The sequence below is a fragment of the Triticum aestivum genome, chromosome 7B (assembly GCF_018294505.1).
Source record: "Triticum aestivum cultivar Chinese Spring chromosome 7B, IWGSC CS RefSeq v2.1, whole genome shotgun sequence".
Taxonomy (NCBI): domain Eukaryota; kingdom Viridiplantae; phylum Streptophyta; class Magnoliopsida; order Poales; family Poaceae; genus Triticum; species Triticum aestivum.
The window spans coordinates 694,838,747-694,860,829 of NC_057813.1; the positions used below are offsets into that span (position 1 = coordinate 694,838,747).

The following is a 22,083-nucleotide window of genomic DNA, read 5'->3' on the forward strand; positions in this document are numbered from 1 at the left end:
TGGTTCATGATGAATTCGCTCTGTAGATGTACCATTACTCATATTTCTAGCCTCTTGCAAGTCATCATTTTGTTAATCACGGTTTTTTATGAAAACTGAAACCTATCACTTTCGGTCCATATGAAGCAAAAGAAAGTCTTGCAGTATGTTGCAATTATATTGTGATGATTGGCAGGGAATAACTTAAGTCTTTGAAATTTGGTACATGTTGTCGTGCATCGATTCAGCCCCATTGTGCCATCAGAATGACTTGGATTTACAATTTGTAAGCAGAACTCATGCTTCTTACTACCCCTTCCAGCTCTAAAATACATATATGTTTTTTTTTCTTATTTTGTACCGCTAAACTATGTGTGCTAAACAAAGCATGTCGTATTATTTTCAGATAAATGATGATGTAGTTATGCGCGCCATCCAAACAATACACACGTGGTTCCCAAATTGGAGCATATATTTCCGTGAAGATCTTGAAGTATGGTCTTTGCTTTCTCTTCTCACATCTGCCATTTAGAATTTATTTCCCTATTTCTATCACATATGCACTGCTTTACCAAGATCCCACTTTGATTAACGTCGTTCTATTATACTGGATGTTTATTCGCCTGTCACAATGGCATATCCATGTTGTTTATATTGTTTGGTTTGTATTTCATGCACGGAGTGACTTGGTTGTTTGCCGCCGTCTCCACTTGGTTTCCTCCATGTTTCGATCTGGTACCTCCACTCCTCACCACCTTGCTTGCCGTGCGAGCGTGTGGGTGTGTGTATAAGTGCAACGCTTGGTTTGGTCAGTCGCTGATTCCTCCGAACAATTGGACTATTGGGTGCTCAAAGACTTTAGGGGGTAGGACGGATCCAACAATGCAAGGAATCGATCAGTGGAAGTGTGGCACTCCTCAGAGCTCAGGCCTTCCTGGCCGTTGGATCAGTTTGTTGATGCGTTCTCAGCCGTGCAATCTTGCCTTCGGATGACTTTGGTCGTCGGATCAAATCCGATTACTGCTACAATGAGTAGTGATGGAGACATAGAACCTGTCATCATTTTGTCGGACTAATTATGGAGTTACTTGTGCAAGTTACACCATCAGCAAACACATGAAGACCTGAATGCTATCATTGCAAGTTGAACATTTACATGCTCCAAGTCAATCTGTTAGGGAGAAAACAAAGGCGTGTGTGCCTATTAGTAATTTTTTGTTTTATCATAGTGGGCACCTTATCTGTCTGTAACATGTGCCCTGTGCAACTGCAAAAGTGTTGGACAATAAAAATTCTGTGTAACACATGTTCCTATACACTCTACCTACGGTTAGTATAGAAACTATGCATAGTTGTTACTCTTTTGGTGGCCTTGTGTAATATATATGGCAAATAAATTATCATGAACTATTGAGCCTTTCACTTTTTCTGTAACATACTGAACCTTTGCACTATTGCTTTCATCGTATAATCGTATGAGATATAAAATGTTTCATATCAGGTTGGATATAGCTGAGGCGGGTGGGGTGTGGCAAGCCGCACTTCCTATCTAGTTATGTATGACTGTGGAATGAGTTTGAACCCTGCAATGGACTTGGGCCAGGTTTGAGATATTTTCCACTGAGCTATGCTCTTCTTTTATCATTCGACAGTTAACATGGATATTTATATTGCAGCCCTGATCAGAGTTGTTGTTCATTATAGTAAACGGCGGAATCATATATTCATTATTCATATCTGATCTCTATCATCATCTGACAGATTGAATGCTCCTTTATACAAGGAATTGGCTTCTTCATAAACAAAGAACACGGAACGAAACAAACACTGATGGAATGGTTGTGAGCGATAGCACATGGGTATACAAGATCCCGAGCATCGACACCGTCCCAAAGCAGTTCAATGCCGAGGTGCTCAACACCGGATACCACAAGAACCGCGTGCTCTCGTCGAAAGGTAGAGAGTGTGATCTCTTTCCCTGGAGCAACAACATGAATATATTTCACTTGTTTGCATGAAAAATATCATTAGTTATTAAGGTAATCAAACCACGTTTGCCTCTGTCAGCTTCGGGGGAACCTGCCTTGGTTCTCGCATCATTCGTCCATTGCGTGGTGAGAGAAGCCATCCGAGCAGTGAGGAAGGAGTTTGGAACGCTCGTGAAAGAAATGTGTCGTTGCATGATGCAAGATTCTGGTGGTATCAACCAGAAGGAGCGGTGTGGCGTTCTCATGTTGCGCAGCATCGAATGGCAAATCATAGACGTGATGTTTGAATGTTTGTAATGTCCAGTGTTGTGCTTGCACACTTTTCTAATAACTAAAAACAAAGCTTGTGATTTATATGTCCATAATAATGTGATTTTGTAAATAAATGTTTATTAAATTCTGCCATGGATTACCTTATAATTTTGATCAGAAGTTTGGTAATTAAATTAAAGTGGAATTGGTTAAGAAGGTAATTAAATTAATTTGATTGATTATCATACATAGGGGTAGTGGGAAGAAATGTAAAATGAGAACCTTACATTCTTTTTAAGTAGTATAGAGAAGAGAAGATAGAGATAGAGATAATTCCAGGTTGAGATTTGTGTTTGTAAGTCCTGACTGAACCTAAAGGCGGTGCCAGCTCCCATGCTAGCTGCTCGCATGCCACTTGGAATGACTCGCTCAATCTAACACTTTCCCTTTGGCTCCCCTTCCCCCTCCCTCGCCGCCGGTCCTCGGCCCCTTGCCCTCCCTCTCCCCTCGCCGCCGCAGGGCAAAGGAAGAACACTGAAGTTGAAATCAGTAAAGAAGTAAAGAGTACTTCTCAACAAAAAAAAAGTAAAGAGTGCCCAAAAGGGTACAAACTGATAACTAGATAAAGAGTACAGTGGCAAAATGAAATTATCAAAGGTCAAATAGCAAATGAAACAAGCAAACAAAGTACCAAATAAGATAAGAATTATCACAGCCATTCAAGACAAAGGAAGAACAGAAAAAGAATGAACAGAAGACAAGAAAAAGATCAGTTCAAATTTCAGATGTTGAAGGTCATTTTTATTCAAGTATATCCATTGGGCGACAGGCGCAGAGTTGGCCTGTTTATAAAAAGTTACTCCCTCCATCCCACAATATAAGATCGTTTCTCGAAAAACGATTTTACATTGTGGGACTGGGGGTATTAATGGTACTTCTGCAAAACATGAGATCATAAGAGGTATATGCTGGCATATGACAATATGGTTGTTCTCCACATATTTTGGCTTCTAAAAGCATTAAAAAGGTCATCGACAAAAGGCTAACCATCCAAATTGTAATCTTTGAGGCCAGTTAGCAGCTGCTGTGCTGTGCCAAAACAGTAGAAAAGATATTGATAACTTCCGACTTCAATGTGCATCACTGCCAAAAGAACCAGTAAAAATTTAATGGTGTAGTAAAGGAGGACATGCACAGACAGGAAAAGAGGGCATGTTTGGAACACAGAAATGGGAAAATTTTGCTGCAGATCATGTTTCACACATTTAAAAGGGAGTGAACACATTCAACCACTACCAGTAGTAGGACCAGAGACCACCAGAGTGAGACGAGCTTAAGCAAAAGCCCGAATGCACCGAATTGGCACCCTCCATGGACCACAAAATCATGAGAAGGCAAACTGAACACCACATGAGGTGATTTGTGCGTAGCTGCTCTTAATGAGATAGGCGAATGCCAAACTACGACAATTTATCAAACTAAACATAAGAAGGCGACAGGAATAAATCAACAAGGAGCCATATCAATATTCCGTGAGAATGAAAAGATCCCAAAGGAGGGGAGAGCACATTTTTATACCCTCAGCTCCTCGGTTTATGTCAGCCATGTTTGATCACCAAAGCCCAAGCCAGCCAGCCAGCCAGATAGATGATGCAAAGGGGTACCGATTCCCACCCCAAACCACCAACCCCTGCTGTTTCAGCCAGAACCCTTCCTCATTGCTGGGGCTTGGAATGGCAAGCATCGAAGGTTAAAGTTAACAAGGACAACACTATCAAATGTCAATACAAGAAAAAATGATAATGGAGGCAAAAATAGGAACAAAAAAACTGAACAATAGCAACAATAAGAAACTGCTTTTAAATTGGTTCAATGAAAATATTTCACGCCATCTTACCTTCGAGAAGGTCCACAAAAAGAACCAGAGCCATAGGTAACGCCAGGTTCACTTTTCAAGCTACAGGCCCACAATGTACAGAAGAGTACATACGACTTAATTTTCAACATGAGAAAAACACACAAAAGCTGTTCAGGAAAATCAAGCTGTTTTTTAGAATACTCACTGATCCAATTACTATAATAATCTGACAAAAGAAGTATAAAACACAGGTATCATAACAAACACATGGCGCACAAGGAATAGTTCACAAAATCAAGGAAAATTTTGGAGTATTGTTTGAATGGCTCAGATTTACCCCACCATGAATCACCGAAGTTGGAAAATGCTTGAGATAGTAAAACAACAACAAAGCCTTTCAGTCCCAAACAAGTTGGGATAGGCTAGATCTGAAACCCATAAGATACTGAAACCTACTCATGGTTCTGGCACATGGAGAACTTCCATGCACCTCTGTCCATGGCTAGTTCTTTGGTGATATTCCAGCAAAAAAAAACCTCTCCCTCTTTCTTCACCCAGCAACAAATAGCCACAACTGGTAACATGCTGCAGAGCAAGGCCTCCTAGTTTAACGACTAATTGTCTAGCTGAGTAGAGTTGAACGGAACCAACCTAGGAGATGTAAAAACATCTCCATCTCAGGATATGGTGAAAGATCTCCAGCACCACAAGGGGCACAAAAATCATCATAGCCATACAGTAAAGAATAGAACGCATCAACACACAATGGAAACAAATATGCTGTGTCCAGAAGTTAATTCGGACTGATGGTCGCATTACTGCAATGAAAGAAGTAACTGACATTTCTTCACTTCGGACAAAAGGAGTCACTGCAGGCCAAATAAAAACAGGATAACATAAATTTTCGTGTTTGAACCAGAAGAAAAACATAAACTTGCCAACCAGGTTATCACAGCACAGCATCAACCAAATGGGATCCTTTACCCCAAACAGAAAAGGGGAGGTGCCGCTCGCTTGTTTATCCCATGAAAAATGGGGTTCCAATGCTAAATAATCAGGTATGTGACATTGGACAGTGGCATACTATTCCACCATGAAACCAAACACATATCAGTCCAACCTTTGGCAAAACGAAAACAAAACCAAAGAACACTGAATAAATTTGAAAATATATAAGATACAGAGAAGGGAGACAATGGCTAATATACAGATCCCAGGTGACCCAAGCAAAAGCACCAAGAGCACCTTCAATCATGATTAGACAAAATATAAAATCTTTTTAAACAAACGAATGCAATTGACTGGACACTCATTTTAAACAACCTGCGAGGAATCAGTTCCTCGCTAATGAATCAAAATGTGGCAAGTTGACAGCAGCAGCTTAAAAAGAGACTAATGACCAGCAAAATAAATACTACCGTGGTTGTTGCCAACGGGGATCCCCCATTCCGAAAGGTAACGGGACCAGCCCTTAGGTCCAAAGTTGTATGCCACTGCTGTGGTGCTGATAGATTCACTACTGAAGCCCCGTTATCGGACATTGCAGGCTTAGCATCTATTTTTCGTATATCGCTCCACCACACCGAGAAGTCTGCTCTGACCAAAATAAAACTAACGCAGTATGAGCTTCAGTTCTAAGAAAACGCAGTTATTGCTGATCATAACTTTGTCTTTGAAGAAGCATCTGGCAGGACAAGACAAGCAAAACAACAGCTTCTCGTTAACCACATGAATAGAACAGCCAATAGCTAAAAACATTGGAGAAAAAAGGACAATCCTGTGATACACAATCCCTCCGTCCCATAATATAAGAGCGTTTTTTACACTATATGTATTCCCTCCATATATTCAATGAGAGCTCAGGTGGAGAGGGATTCAGAATTAAGGCAGCAGATTAGGGTGTAATTGCATGCGTACCGATTCAAGCCAAAAAGCGGAACTGTATCGTGAAAAATCCATCGCGGCAGCTCAGATCTCAGGCCTCCTTTGGTTCATAGGATAGGAATATCATAGGAATAGGAGCCATATGAGTTTTCCCATAGGAATCATATCCTATATAATTCCTACGAAATTCCTGTAAACCAAAGGAGGCCTCACTGTGGACAGCCGACTTCCCAGGCATGAGAGGCCACACAGGGTCCCAATCTTCCACGATGCCCAACCCAAAACCGCCAGCCCCTGCCGTTTCAGCTGCGGCAACTGCCCGAGGAGGGTCCCAAGCCAATGCATCAGTGCAGTGGGCCTGAACAGGAGGGGTGGCCCCATGAACCAAAGCTCCAAGGCCACCACCAGGGCTAGGGATGATGTCTGGGAAGTTTTGTAAGGACAATGATGGCAAGCATCAATAATGGTAGTTAAGGAGGACTATTATACCAATGTCAACACAAGGAAAAGTAATAATTGGATGGTAAAAAGAGGGGGGAGGGGGGGTGTTAACAGTAGCATTAAAAAACTGCTTAAAATTGGTTCACTATAAAAAGACTTCACATCCTCTCACCTTCCCTGAAGGCCAGAAGGTCCACAGACAGAAGGAACCAGAGCCATAGATAGGCGGGTTCACTTTTCAAGCTACAGCCCGGAGTGTAGAGTATAAACGACTTAATTTTCACCATGGGATCATGACCATTCACGATTGCCAACAAGATATAGTTTAAAAAAGGCTGTTTAGGAAACCAAGCTGTTTTCTGGAGTATATTTCAGAAGTACCCAATCCTAAAATTTCTATAATCAGGCAGAAGTACAAGTGCGAAGTGTTAGACTCACGTACCATAACAAATACATGAGGAATCCTCTACTTCTCAATAGCTACAACCCACTAGCTAATTTTTAATAACATGCAGCCATGCCACAACAGCACGTATGGATGTCAATCACAAATCATAACTTACATTTATTTACATCCAATTCACGATCTAATTTTTCTAAGCATGCAACCATGCCACCTAAGGACCTATGCATGTCAATTATAAGTTGCACCTTTTTGCATTAATTTAAAAATGAAACCGCGCCATATTACCAAGCGATACATGTCGATGGCGTTGATAAGTTATATTTTTTGAATTGTAACATGTCGACGTCGTTGATAGGTTACATTTGTTTAATTGACTTTTATATTGTCATATACAGCATACATGGTGGATACTTGAAGCCTATCTACGTAGTTCATGATTTGCACTTTTTATAGAAACAAAATGGCATGTTGCTACAATGTAAGTCAAGAATATTATTATTATCTTGCATCAGTTTAGTTGTTTTCTAGCACCTATTAATACAATTATTTTAACGAGGTTCCCACGGCAACACACGGGGGCCAGGGCATCATCTAGTAGTTCACAAAATCCGGGAAATTTTTGGGGAGTACTACTTGAATGAATGGCTCAGATTTACCTGCCCATGAATCACCTTAGTTGGACAATGCTTCAGGTAGTACCATAAGGAATAAAACCTCTCTCTCCACTCAGCAACAAATAGCCACAACTGGTAACTTGCTGTAGAGCAAGGCCTCCTAGTTTAATGATTAACTGTCTAACTGGGCAAAGTTGAATGGAACCAACCTAGAGACGTGAAAGTGTCTCTATCTCAGGATATGTTGAACGACACCATGGGGCGGAAATCATCATAGCCATTCAGAAAAAGAATAATTAACAACAACACACAACAGAAACAAATATGCTGTGTTCAGAAGTTAATATGGAATACTGCACTGATGGCCGTATTACCGGCAATGAAAGAAGCAATTGCCATTTGTTCACTTCAGATAAAACGAGTGACTGCAAGCCAAAATAAAAACAGGAGAACATGAACTTTCTTTTTTGCAACAGAAGAAAGCCATCAACAGGGTTAGTGCTGCAGGTTACAGTGAACATAATGTAAACGAGAAATAGAATTGTAGATTCAGAATTTAAAAAAATATAATTAATAAATTAATAGATCAAATGTAATTATTACAATTGCTGATGCTTGCGGTGCCGTAGTGCAGCAAATACATGAATGTAAGACCTTCCGCAAAATAAAATGCGGTTACGACTAAATGGGAATGCTGAGACAAAAAACAGAACATGCATAACAAAGGACATACAGTTGCAAATAATAGCATAGTTTGATGAAAAGATGTGAAATCCTGTTCCTCTTTCTAGGCCCTTCACAACACAATTTTTTTATTTATTCAAACAAAGTAGTCCTTAATGATGCATCTTTATTTCAAAGCATTCTGCTGTAAGCAACCAAACTGTTAAGTGGATTCTTAATTCCATGTAATCTCTCTCCACACTGTTAAGTGGATTCTTAATTCCAATGTTTAACAGTAATTGTTAGCCGCTAAACCGGTTACTTGTTGTGACACAAGGACTCCTAGAGTCTTAGTTTAGCATCTACTGAACCAATTCAGGTATTAGATAGAAGCACCCACATGGAAGCTATATCATCGCAGCCATTCATGAACATGACATGAAGGAAACAGTAATCTTGACATCTGAACTTGCCCTATATGACCCTTAAGATGAAAACCAGTAAATAAATGAGGAGTGCCCAAAAGTACAAACTGATAACTAGATAAAGAGAACAGTAGCAAAATGAAATTATCAAAAGTCAAATAGCAATTGAAACAACCAAACTGATACAGTACCAAATAAGATAATTTCAAAAAATACCCAAGGGCAGCATTATTATCACAGCCATTCAAGGAAAAATAATAACAGAAAAGAAAAGGCCCGGATGCACCAAACTGGTTCCCTCAATGGACAACAAAATCATGGCAAGGCAAACCGAACACCACGAGAGGTGATTTGTGCGTAGTTGCTCCTAATGAGATGGCCCAATGCTACAACCACGACAATTCATCAATTTAAAACATAAAAATGCAATAGGGATAAATAGATGTGTAGAGGGCACAGTATTAGTTGCATTGAGATTTGAGAGGGCTCAGATTCGCCTTTGATAGATCATACAACCTGGCTCCATCTTCTTTCACCAGATCAACCCCCACCACTGAGGTCGAGCTCCTCTGGTTATCACTCAGCAGAATGACCATCCAAGACAGAGCCGTCAATATTCGGTGAGAATGATAAGGTGCCAAAAGAGGGGAGAGTAGGTTTTTGAAGCCCACAGCTCCTCGAATAATCGAAGACAAGTTTATGTCAGCCATGTTTTATCATCATCGCCTCAAATAGATAGACAGATAGATGGATGGATGGGTCGATGGATAGATGGATGGATCGATGGATACAGGGGGTTAGATTGTACTGAAGTTTCGGACATGGTTCATTTGTGCGAACCTTTACAAAAAGGTCAAAACAGTGATTTCGGCAGCAACATGACCATAGTATCCATACATCCATACATACATGCATCCATACAAACATGCATGCATGCCAGAAGTTGGCTGTACTATTAACCATGCTCTCAGGAGTTGCTCATGTCTGGCATCAGCCGACCAGAGTACCAGACCTCCGGCTCGGACGACGCATCAGACAACACTGTATGGTTCCCAGCCCACGCCACAACCGAATCCAAGGCAATGGAATGGCGGTGGCTGACGGCACCATAGCGTTAGTCCACCCGGACCATGGGTCAGCAAGTAGGCAATGACAGCTTGACTGATTTGTTGTAGGATATATATATATATATATATATATATATATATATATATATATATATATATAGAGAGAGAGAGAGAGAGAGAGAGAGAGGAGGAGGAGGATTCACACCGAATCCAAAACAAAATGCAACTGAACAGTGAAAATTCAGTGTATGTAGCGTAGCAAAAGAGGGCTCAGCTTTGTCATTCATCTTCAAACCCAACACCCACATCTCTTGCTGCATGATCTACCCATCGCAGTGTAAGAGAACTGCCCTGGTTGTCACTCATCAGAACGACCGTCCAAGGGACAGATCATCCAACATCGGCGAAAAATTGAGCAGGCTGCAACAGAGGCAAGGGTGGTGACACCGACTTTTTCAGCTCAGTTTAGTCCCACAAACAAAGGCTGTCTCGATTGCTCAAGACATCATTATTTCAGCCACAGTCATCATCATCGTCGTCGTCGTCGTCATCGCCCCTCTTTTTGGTCCAAAAATGAGGTTGCCTCGGCACACCAAGCAACATGACCATGATACTCCATTACATGTGTGCACACATCCAGCCATCAAGCTCAGGAGCTGCTCATACCTGGAGTCGACCGACCAAACCCCCCGTGCGGACGGCTCGTCAGACAAACACCGTACGGTTCCCAGCCCACGCCACAGCCAAATCCAAGGCAATGGAACGGCGGTGGCTGGCAGCACCGCAGGGGTGCGAAACTGACGTGGCGGCCAACCGGATGATTGGCCGGCGATCCGGCAACGAGAGCTCGCCTGATTCGGTTTAGGGTTAGTTTTGTCTTCCATCTTCAAGCCCAACCCCCACATTTCTTGCTGCATAATCTACCCATCACGATGCAAGAGAACTGCCATGGTTATCACTCAACAGAATGACCGCCCGAGGCACAAAGCATCCAACATCAGCGATGAATTAGACAGGCTGCAAGAGAGGCAAGGGTGGGCTCCAAGGCCAACTCCAACGCAGACACCGATATTTTTTTCAGCTCTGTTTAGTACCACCACACCACAGCTGCCTTGATTGCTCAAGACATGGTTATTTCAGCCATCGTCGTCGTCGTCATCATCATCATTGCCCCTCTTTTTTTCTCAACCCACCTCCGGGCTCTACACAGCAAGCAACATGACCATGATATCCATACATTCATACTCCCTCCGTTCAAAAATAGGAGTCGTGGTTTTAGTTCACGACACATGAACGCATCCATCCTTCCATCCATCCATCCTGCTCAGGAGCTGCTCATGCCTGGCCTCGACTGACCAAACCCCCCGCTTGAACGACGCATCAGACAACAGAGTACGGCTCCAGCCCACGCCACAACCGAATCCAAGGCAAGGGAACGGCAATGGCTAGCGGCGCCGTAGCGGTGTGGAACTGACGCAGCGGCCACCAGGACGACGGGTCAGCGATCCGGCAACGAGAGCTCGCCTGATCCGGTTTCGGGTTAGGGTTCACTGGTGTGGACTCTGCGCGCGCGAGCACACAGAGAGTGAGCGAGTGTGTGAGAATCTGAGTGAGAGAGAGAGACGGGGACAGTACCGAATCGAAAGCGAAACGCAGCCAAGCTGCGAGAAATCCATGGACGGCGGCTCAGATCCCGCACCGGCCCGACCAATCCCTCGACCGGAACGCCTCACGGGCCCCGCCGCTCGGTCCCCACTCCCCAGCCCGCGCCGCGGAGGCCTCCCGCACCGGCGGCAGCCCCGAGGGGCCTCCAAGCCGATGCGCGATCCGCCGCGGCGGGAGGGGCTGGCCCCGAGGAGCGGCGACCCGGCGCGTCCGCAGGTCGGGAGCCTGGCCGGCGCCGGCGGCTCCATCCATCATCGCCGCCGTTTGGGCAGGGACGGGCCCCGGCCGACGCGGTCATCGGCCACGGCATGCGAGACGGGCGCGGCGGCGGGATTCGCTCAGATCCGATCCGATTAGTCTAGAGCGCCGCCGGTGGCCTCTCGCACCCGGACTGACACGAGTTTTTTTTTTTTTTAGGGAAGCCGGTGGAGACACGCTAGCTAGGGTTCGTCGCCGACCGACGGGAGAAGAGATGCATCCAGATCCAGATCCATGGATCTCCGCTCCAGCGATTAAAGTCTCCAATTTGGACGAGTCCTAGAAAGAGGGCCTGTTTGCGTGCCCAAACTCCTATCATGTGGCATAGCGTGCGATTTGGTCGGGAGCTCCCTCCTTTTCCTTTTCATCTGTTTAACACGGTCTTGTTTGCTTTTCATTTTTTGTGTTTCTTTTCCTGTTTTCCTGTATTGCTTTCCTGCTTTTTTTTCTTTTTTTTCTCAAATGCACTAACCTTTTTCAAAATTTCATGAACTTTTTTTCATTTTTTGCCAACTTCTTTTAAAATCTGTGAAAATTTTCGGTTTTCACAAACTTTTTCAGTTCACAATTTTTTTCAAAAATTTCATGAACTTTTTTAAAATTCACAGACTTTTTCCTCATATTCGTGAACTTTTTATTTTTCTGCATTTTTTGAAATTAGGAACTTTTCCCAGTCTTTGATTATTTTTCCAAATTCATAACCATTTCCTAAGTTTGTGAACATTTATTAAAAATTCATGTACTTTTTCCAAATTTAGAACTTGTTTTCAAACTCGTGAAATTTTTCCAGAAATTTCATGATTTTTTGAATTCATGAACATTGTATAAAACTGCAAAATAATTAACAAATTCATTAACTTTTTCTCAAATTTTGAACTTCTATAGAAAGTCAACATGTCGTCGTGTCAATGGTCATTTTCTTTTTTTTTAGGAAAAAAATAGGCCAGCGAGCTGGCACTTGGCGAGCGGCCATTGGTAGCTGGGCCGGCCCATAGCACGTGCATGTGATTGCTAGCTGGGTTGCTGACACAACAGGTGCTAGTTAGGAAGTCTTGAATGGGAGTGGAGTGGGGGAAAGAAGGATAAGGGCACGGGGAAATGGAAGTGGCAACTATCAGGCCCAGCAGGACCAATAGATAGAATTTTGGTACATTTGGTTGCTTGAGTTGCATCAGATTTTTGACCCGCACGAACCTTGAAGTATCTACGGGCCTAGCTTTGAAGAAATGTTCGAATTGAGGGGGCAACTAATAAAGGGGTATCCCTTAGCGGGCTCCCACATGGGTCAGTTTTTTTGCCTAGGAACGCGGCAAGTGGTGCGCCCAGTAGGCACCACATGTCACGCGCTGGCGTACCCTCAAGAATTTGTGTTTTTCTTTTCTTTTCTGCATGATTTTCGTGCTTTTATTTAGGTTTTTTTTTGCTTTTTCAGTTTTTGATTGATTTCCCTAGGTTTGCGGATTTTTTTTGAAGCAGTGCTTTTTTGCAATGCGAGGACAAGCACATCTTGTGCTTCCACAAGAAGTGAAACTATGCTCCCCAAAAAGGGAAAAGCACAATTTTTTTCTGAAAAAGAATAACACATTGTGCCTCCAAAAGGAGAAAAAAGCATATCACATGCTTTCATGAGAAACACAGTTGTGCTTCCCGGAAAAGAAAAGCACAGATATCCTTCCACGAAAGGGGTTCTCAACCAGGAATTGACGTGGTAAGATGTCCCTTAGCCAGGACCACTGTCAAGCCTGTTTAATGCTGGTAGGCAAACGGATGGGAGACGGTTTGAATGTGGTACACAGCCGTGCAGCCCCGTCCGGATAAGCGTCCCTGACATCGGAACATGCACCGAGACTAGGTGATGGTCTCGGTCGGCGCGCCGCTTCAATGTCGGTTCTAGTGAGAGATCGCGACCACTTTGAGTCGGCATGAATGCCATGTTAGCGCTCTGGCCCTACATGAATGCGCGGCAATCGCTTCACGTGGAAGATGTTTTTGGATGGGTCCGGTTGATGGACACATAAGTGTTAGCGGTCCAAATGTCCGCAAAGCCCATCGTTTGCATCCGGTTTGCGGGATTTCCGAAATTTGGACCGGTCCGTGGACTAATGGGGTATCGTATTGGATGACAAATTGTGTCCTCGCGGTTACCCTAGACATATGCGGGTGTTTTGACGGTCCGCGTTGAAGATACCCTAAAATAGCTTGTTCCTCCAAACAGATCTCTCTCGGGAAAAAAAAGAATGCCATCGCCTTCCTGTGTTTTCTTCCATGAGCAGGGTACCGGAACTACTAAGCAGCCGATATATATCAGACGAACATTGGACGATGCTTGACCTAACCGCCGCCCTCCATTTTGTCCAACGCATGCACGGCTAAGATCGTGCATAAATCGGCCGCACAACGTCATGTGTATAGCAGTACTCTTGTTCGTTTACTGCATCGTGAAGTCTTGGCACTTTGTCTCTGGATCGTGAACTCCGGCACTCACGTGCTTAATTGATCTATTCGATCAATAACCGAGTGACAAGACGACTTTAACCGATCTCGATCGTAGGAGTAGAAAAGGAGGCGTGTTGTTTTGGACTCACGCTAGGACTAAGCCAGGGAAACCTCCATGGATATATGAGTTTCTACTAGCACATATGCCCGTGCGTTGCAATGGGAGAGACGTTTTTTTGAAGAAGCATCAAGATAATTGATGTATCCATCAAAACGATCTCCAAAGCGGTGAGGCGACAAAGCGAGGAGCTGCGGTGTTCTCGCGGGTCATGTTTGGCCCGCGAGATCTGAATAGTGGTTGCGTTGGTCAGACTGGCGGCCACCACCCTACTCGTACTTTTTTTCCTCCATGTCTGCCTCCATGTTGAGGTTCTGGTTTCCCCCTCACTTTGTGGCTGCACGGCAACCTTCATGGCATAGTTGCTTCGACCACTCTCTCCTACAATGGCATAACCGGATGGATTACTAATTGCATCCTATCCCGTTTCATTGGCATAATCATCACATAATCAGGTAGTCCTTACTTTACCACGGTGTATTCTCTTTAACTATTTTAGCGCACACTTGCCCATATGTTTTTATCAGAGTCAAACCAGCATATTCTTTTTTATTGGCATATGGCCATAATTACTTTTAAATATAGTCAGCCAACATATTCTCTTTTATCATCAAATAACACGTCGAATGCACCATTGGCAGGCACTAAAAAAACCAATGTTTGTAAGGCACGAATAAAAAAAACAATGAGTTGAAGGATCAAACTCATGACCTAAAAAACTCGACCAGGTGTTGCTAGTCACTCGAACAAACAACTCTAGCTAACCAATAGTCGACGCGAATGTTTAAGAACATACTACAACATCACATTCAAAACATGTTTGGATTTTTTGATCTTTTTGAACTTTCAAAAATAAAGTAATAATTATGAATTTCCGAATATTCTTTGAAACATGAGCAATTTTTGAAGTCCCAACTCTTTCCCAAAAAGGCGAGCATTTTTTATAATTTCATTAATTTTTGAAAAAGACACACAAAACTTGAAACAGGAACATTTTTAAAATTACTTTTTTTCGAAAACCTGAACCTTTTATAGAAAACGAACATTTTCTGAATTTGTGAACAATTTTTTAGAACAGAAACATGTTTTGTACATTCATTTTTTTTGAAAATATAATGCTTTTTAACAAGAACATTATTTTGAATTTTTTAATATTTCAATAAACAGGGAAAATTTTCAAATTTGTATCATTTTTCAAATGCAGTTTTTTCAGTATTCAATAATTTTAGAAAACTAAAACATTTTTTGACAAAATGCGAACATTTTGTGAATTTCGGACAAATTTTCGAATTATAAGAAAAATTAAAAGTTCCCCACATTTTTCAACATGGGAACGAAAAATTGAAATTCTGAAGATTTTATGAAAAAATTGAATAAAAATGGAAATTATAAAAAATGAAATTTCGAAAAAAACAAAATAAACTTTTTAAAGGAAAAAATAAAAAGGAAATCGAAATAAAAATAAATAGGATGAAATAATTAGAACAAAGAAAAGAATGAGAATGGGCCGGCCCAATATTGGGCGCCCTATACGAACCTGTGACTATTTCCTGCACCGTGCGGCAACTAAGGTTTTGACGCTGCGTGGGCACCAACTAAGTGGGCTGGCGTTGCTGGCCTGCAGCACGCACGGCCCATGTACGAAATTCTGGACAAAATTATTTTCTGTAGCAGATGGACGCAGAAAAAATTTAGTACCACCTTGAATAGAAAAAAATTCTTTTGATGGTGAACGGATGAAAAAATTAGAGAAACGCACCTTGCTTTATTAGTAGGTATAGACTATAACAAGTATTGTACGTCGCATTGCATGAGTGTTTTTTTTAAAACGGAGGCAAAGGATTTGCCTCATTGATTAATTAAGGAGAAGAGAATTGCCCAGTTAATTAACGAAAAACCGGACAAAAACCGATATAGACAAACTACACGTGGACTACTCACACAACATGCAAACCAAACACACATGATCGCCTGACAACCATACCCAACACCTAATGTCCACCATCCCCCACACTGCTCGGCCGAAGACCACATGCACCACCAAATCCACGAAGACAAGTCAGACCATAAGGACAACCCAAGAGACTAATAACCATCCTTCAAGCAGCTGCGGGCGCCTTTCCTGTGGCATCACTTTTCTTTTCTTTGCTCCTGAGAGCCTCCTCCACTATCGCCTTGCGAGATCCAGGGCTCACCCTCTTCAAACGTTTGAGCAAGCTGTGAAGCTTTATCTCGAATAGAATCTCATTGACCTTGTCACGCACAGAAACCTGCCAAACGGTCACCTGCGGGCGGGTGACTGCAACATCGGATCCTCCACGCTCCACAGAGGCGAGCGGCTGGTTGGGCTCCGAAGGGTCAGGCGCGAACATACCAACCGCCTCAACATCATCAGTCATAGGTACCACTGACACGATGGACTCAGACGTCTCCAGTTGCTCACATGATATAGCCTCAGAGTTAGGTGCCAACACACCTGTCACATCAACCTTACCACTCAAAGACACCACATGCCCAATGGTCATAGATGAGGCAGTGATAGAACCAACCAAGTCTTCACTATCTGCAAAGGCAGGCGGCTGACGGGACTCTGGCGGTGGAAGTGAGGGTGTCATGACCACCGCCAAGGACTCCAAAGCGCTCAGCTGCATCGATAACACAATAGGTAAGTGTCGCTGTCTGTTGTTTGAGTAAGCTGTGAAGCTCTAGTGTCGCTGTCGTTGTCGCGGACCCAAACTTTTCGTAGAAACTCGAGTGGATCCTACCAACTCCACTCCGCTAGCTGCGACTGCGATCAATGGCCGTGTCCCAGTCGACGGCCGCCGGGTCGGACGGTAGCGTGGTGCATGTGCCCGGCGGCTATTTCACGTTTCCCATCGACGAATCCATGCGACCGTGACCGCATCCGTTCCAGTCGCGGAGAGATGGGGTTTTGACTTGGCCAGGCAGCCCCTTCGACCCCGACTCCCCGAGTGTACAGACCGGACCGCGACCAGGAAATTGTAGCAGTGACTGTGATGCACGTGCGCGCGGGGCCGGACAGGTCAGGTGCGGTGCCACGTCAGTCGTCAGGGGTGAAGTCAGGCTAGGCTATGTCACTCCTCCTTCGCCGGCGGCCGCCGCACCGGCGTGACGCACGTGCACAACACGTCCATCGACCGGGCAGAGTGGGGTGGAGTGCACCGGCCGCCGGCCGGCCGGCCGGCCACTAGCTAGAGCTTGTGCTCTTCTGCTCTGACCCGTAACTCCAACAATGGTGAAAAATTCGGAAGTCTAGTTATGCACATGATGGGAGTCGATGGTGATCACACTAATGGAAACCATTTCGACGATTTGTTTAGCCAATTGAACAACAAGTCAATTCTCACCTTTTCAGAACGGTACCGCCACATGCATGCATGCGCACGGAAACAAATGCAACATAACCTGCCGGTGGTTGACTTCGACACAAGTGGCAATAAGGCTGGTCATAATGGTCAAAAACATAAGCTAGTACTCCCTCCTTTTCGGTTTATAGGGTTTATCTCAAAATTTTAGTTTTTCCATTTTATAAGGCTCAATTTGGTTGATTCCCATCACATGTTCAGATTTCCAAGTGCATTAAATCATTGCATGCAAGTATTGAGAGAAAATTGACCAATGCATGTACTTTATGCATGCATGCATTGCAATCAATGCGTTGATAAACATAATTTTTTGAAAAAAACAAGAGCATTAATTAGGTGCTTTTATAAACTACAAAAAGTATTCCACCACTCACCATCTACCTTGGTTGGTGAGATTTTTGAATTGAGCCTTATAAACCAGAAAGGAGGGAGTAACTTACACACTTTCCTAGACTATGTTACTACCTCCATAGTGGGTAGGAACATCTATGTAGTGTCATGCAATGATGTATTTATTAGGTTATAGACTCATTGTTTCTTGGAGTGTGTGATGTTCCGGTCACTTTGCTAGTTACCACAAGCACCTCTCTCTTCATTAAATATGTGCCACATAAGCAAAGTTGTATTGAAGTGTGTGATGTTACTCCCAAGTTCCTCCCCATTGTGACCACGCATGCGAGGATGCATGAAATGTTTGGTCGTTGGTGATTTTTCTTTTTCTTTTTGGTCGTTGGTGATGTGGGTCGTCAACCCCGTCAGAAAGTTTCCATCTTCCATGCATCATGGGCTGGCGTTGACCCGTAACTGCGTATCTCTCCAAGGGTCGGCAATTAGCAGCACGTAGGGGATGGACACCGTTGAAGCTGACCCGTTAATTGTGTGGACTTCGAACGGATAAGTGGCCGTAGGGAAGTCAGCCCTGAAAAGTCAACAGTCAAGGCAACTCTTGGTGTGAATTGCTATATACCTCCGTCCTGATTTATTTGTCTCCTTCGTATTTTGTGCTAAATTTTGACCTAAATTCAACTAACAAAACGTCAGTGCATGTAAGCAAAAATAATATCACTAGAAACTATATTCAAATACGAATGCAACGATATAATTTTTGGTGACATGTATTATTATTTTCTTACTTAAATTTATGGTCAAAATTTGGCACAAAAAACTAAGCTGACCAATAAAGCAGGACGGAGGTAGTAGTAGGTAATTAAAAGGACTCAAGAAAGCTTCAAATGCTTTTACCTATCTTGGTCGAACTATTCTCCCGTGGTACTACGTATCTTGGTCGAAATGCACGTGGTACTATCTTGGTCGAAATGCATTGTTTTTTTATCGCTTAATTCAGAAGAAATCCTAAAGAATTGGCATGTATCATGCATGACTATCAAACATCCGCATGAGAGACCTGCTTCAACGGCCACCAACACATACATCACCTCTTTCGGAATCGGCCGCAGAAAGGGGAATAAGCAGAGAAAAAAGGACTCCATGGTAATATGTCTGAGTGCACAAGCAGAGAGCAAGGCAAATAGATTAATTTCTTGTTACAGAACGGCCAACTTAATCTATTTTCCTAGCATGGTGGACGCCGACCGGCAGGGAGCTCCTATGTAGCACCGTGTGCACTGACGAACAAGCCAACGCGCACCCTACCTTCCCCGTCGCTCCACTTTCGGCCGGCCCATTTGCAGGCTGGACATGCACTGTTTTTTATTTTTATTTAAAATTTTAAATTTTTGTTTTCTGTTTTCATTTTATTCCTCTTTAAATAATTTGGGACTACAAAAAAATTCAAAAATTCCTAAAAGTGTGAATTCGGATAAAATGTTTAAGAAATCATAAAATGTTCTGGACTAAAAAAAGCATGTTTTTTAAAAAATATTCATGTATTTAAAAATTGTTCATGCGTTCCAAAACAGTGTTCATGAGTTTAAAAAAAATGTCCAATACTTGGTAAAAAATGCTCACATATTCAGAAAATTTTCACAATTTGATAAAAAAATTGTGAAACTATTTTTTAAATAAAATAAGTCGGGAAAAGTAAAAATTGTTTAAAATGTACAAAAATTCTTCCCAGAATTTTTAAAAAGGTCATCCATTTTAAAAAAAGTGCATGGGCTTCATTTTTTAAGAATAATCGAAAATATTGGCTAATTCGTAAAAAAATTATTCACGATTTTAAAAAATGTTCATAAATTTGAAACATGTTGATGATTTCCAAAAGATTTCCCTATTAAAAAGTGTTAACAATTTTTAAACTGTGCACAAAATAATTTTTTTGAAATGAAATAAAAAGAATGGAAAATAAAAATGAAAAAGGAGAAAAAAACAAAATGAAAAAACAAACCAGTGACCCGTGCGCCAAATAGGATCCCGGGAAAAGAACACTGAAACTGAGACATGTTGGATCCGTTGTGACATTAAGGACGAGCGGCATTTTAGCTGGGAGTTCGGTCTTTTGGGTCGGACGTTGTTTTAGGGGTGGGTCGGATGTTATGTTTTTTGTTGCGAGAAAAAAAATGAGTTTTATTCAGAATTATAGAGTTACGGTCAAGAGGTAAGAGTTCCTCCATACATGAGGGCCCTTTGTGTGACCACACACAATTGTGGTATGTTCAGAGCGGCTATATCATGCCAAACAATCAGCTACGCTGTTTTGGACACGATGTAATTGCTGTGGCACAAACTCCCTATCGATCATAAGTGCTTTAATCTCCAAAGCTAAATGACCGTAAGCAGAATAGTCTAGGTAGTCATCAACAAGTGTTGGTAGAGCCATCGACGAGCCAGACTGAACAGTAACCTGCAGTTCGGTATGTTATGTTAGCTTGCTGTAAGAACAGACAGTGGTTGTGAAATGCCATCGAATACTTTTACGTCGGGGTGTGCTTGATCGTAAGGTCTCATTCTTACCATTCTAATAATTTACTCTCAAGTCTCAACAGTGTCAAAAACAGTTTTATATTATGGGACGAACCGAGTAGCTCGGACAAAGGAACCGTCCTATTTGTTCCAACTCGCGTGAGGAGTAGCTAGCTAGCAAAGAGACCACCACGAGCAAATGACTCTGTTTATCACCTGCATGCATGAATCTCGCCGAGGAAAGGTTGGCAAAAGGACGCACTACAAGGCACCGGCCGGCCGCCAGATCGTGACAAGTGGAGCCTACGCCTACCTCCACTCCACCATCGGCTGCGTTAGCTCAGCCTGACATGCATCCGCACCACCATGGCAAGGAACGAGAGTTTGGTAAGTCGTCGTGCAGGTCGCCAAACCCATCCTGTTTCCATCTTCCATTCATGTCCTCGCGTTGACCAGTGGAAGAAGCTACTCCCTCCATTTCAAAATATAGTGCGCCCGCGCTTTCCAAGATCAAACTTTGACCATAAATTTAACCAACCAGACCGACTGCGGTAGAAGAAAAGAATTATATAATTGAAAACTTCTTTTGAATACGAATTCATTGGTATAATTTTTGCTCGCACCGCAGTCAATCTCGCTGGTTAAATGTATCGTCAAAATTGAAGCACGGAAATAGAGAAATCACTATATTTTAAAACGGAGGGAGTATTGCATACACCTTCCACTGAAACTGACCCGTATAGACAAAAAAGTCAGCGCGAAAAGTCTTCCATCGACCGGTTGAATTGTAGTACAATTTTGAATTGTCGCCGTATTGTTGCCGGGAAAAGTATACCATTAGAGCAGCTCTTCTAAAAAAGCGTTTCCAGCGCGTGAATCGTGAGTTTTTGCGCGGCGAGAAGCGCTTGCTCCAGCGGTTGCTGCAAAGTTTAGCGCGCGCGAGCCGCTTCAGCAGCCACCGCAAAAAAAAAAAAAAACTGCGCGTGCTCTCGCACAAACAACATATGTACTTCAAACACAACCAAGAAGATCAAACACAAACAAAGTAAAAACCAACAATAAAAAATAGTTCAATTTTATTATTACAACTCAAACAAATAGTTTATCTTGCAATAGAACAAATAGTTCAACAATACAACATCAAACATACAACATCAAAGAAAAAAAAATCATGCTCTTTGTCGGCCGTTCCAATGCCCACCACTCCTCAATGAGATCCTTCTGAAGATCATCATGCGTTTCGGCATGTCGAATTACATGATAGGAGGCAACAAAACGGGCCACCCTGGCAGCCCTCCGTCGTACTCGCATGGGATGTCCTAAGAGCTCATACTGAGAGTAGTCTAAATCTTGACTATGCTCATTCTCGATGATCATGTTGTGCATGATCACACAAGCGTGCATGATGTATCAAAGCATCTTTTTGATCCCAAAATCTAGCCGATCCTCTCACAATGGCAAATTGGGCGGCTTGCAAAATTCCAGAAGCTCTCTCCACATCTTTCCTAGCCGCCGCCTGACCATTGTGGAAATCATGATTTTTTTACCTTCCGGTTTTCTAACGGCTTCATAAATGTTTGCCACTTTGGGTAGATGCCATTCGCAAGATAGTAGCCATAGTTGTATGTATGGTCATTTGCTACAAACTGCACCGGTGGTAGTTCGCCATTTGCAATTTTATTCATCTGTGCTGACCGATTAACAACGTTAATGTTATTCAAAGATCCAGACATTCAAAAAAAAGCATGCCAAATCCAAGTCTCTTGATCGGCCACCGCTTC

General features: G+C 42.8%; 2 long non-coding RNA genes across 6 annotated transcripts in view; one reads left to right on the forward strand and one right to left on the reverse strand.

The window, feature by feature from the left end:
- Nucleotides 1-2,337, forward strand: part of LOC123162963 (uncharacterized) — a 7,555-nt gene extending 5,218 nt beyond the window's left edge. For 2 of the 5 annotated variants that reach the window (XR_006481607.1, XR_006481606.1), the window contains 3 exons: nucleotides 228-1,582; nucleotides 1,741-1,935; nucleotides 2,047-2,273. This is a non-coding gene — a long non-coding RNA (uncharacterized lncRNA). Of the gene's footprint in view, nucleotides 1-227; nucleotides 1,583-1,740; nucleotides 1,936-2,046 lie in introns of all 5 variants that reach the window. The other 3 variants (XR_006481609.1, XR_006481610.1, XR_006481608.1) reach the window with 3 other exon arrangements.
- Nucleotides 2,338-8,975: 6,638 nt separating this feature from the next.
- Nucleotides 8,976-11,795, reverse strand: LOC123162964 (uncharacterized). Its single transcript, XR_006481611.1, has 2 exons — nucleotides 11,213-11,795; nucleotides 8,976-11,139 (listed from the first exon to the last, which is right to left on the reverse strand). It is a non-coding gene; the product is annotated as an uncharacterized lncRNA (long non-coding RNA).
- Nucleotides 11,796-22,083: the final 10,288 nt, after the last annotated feature.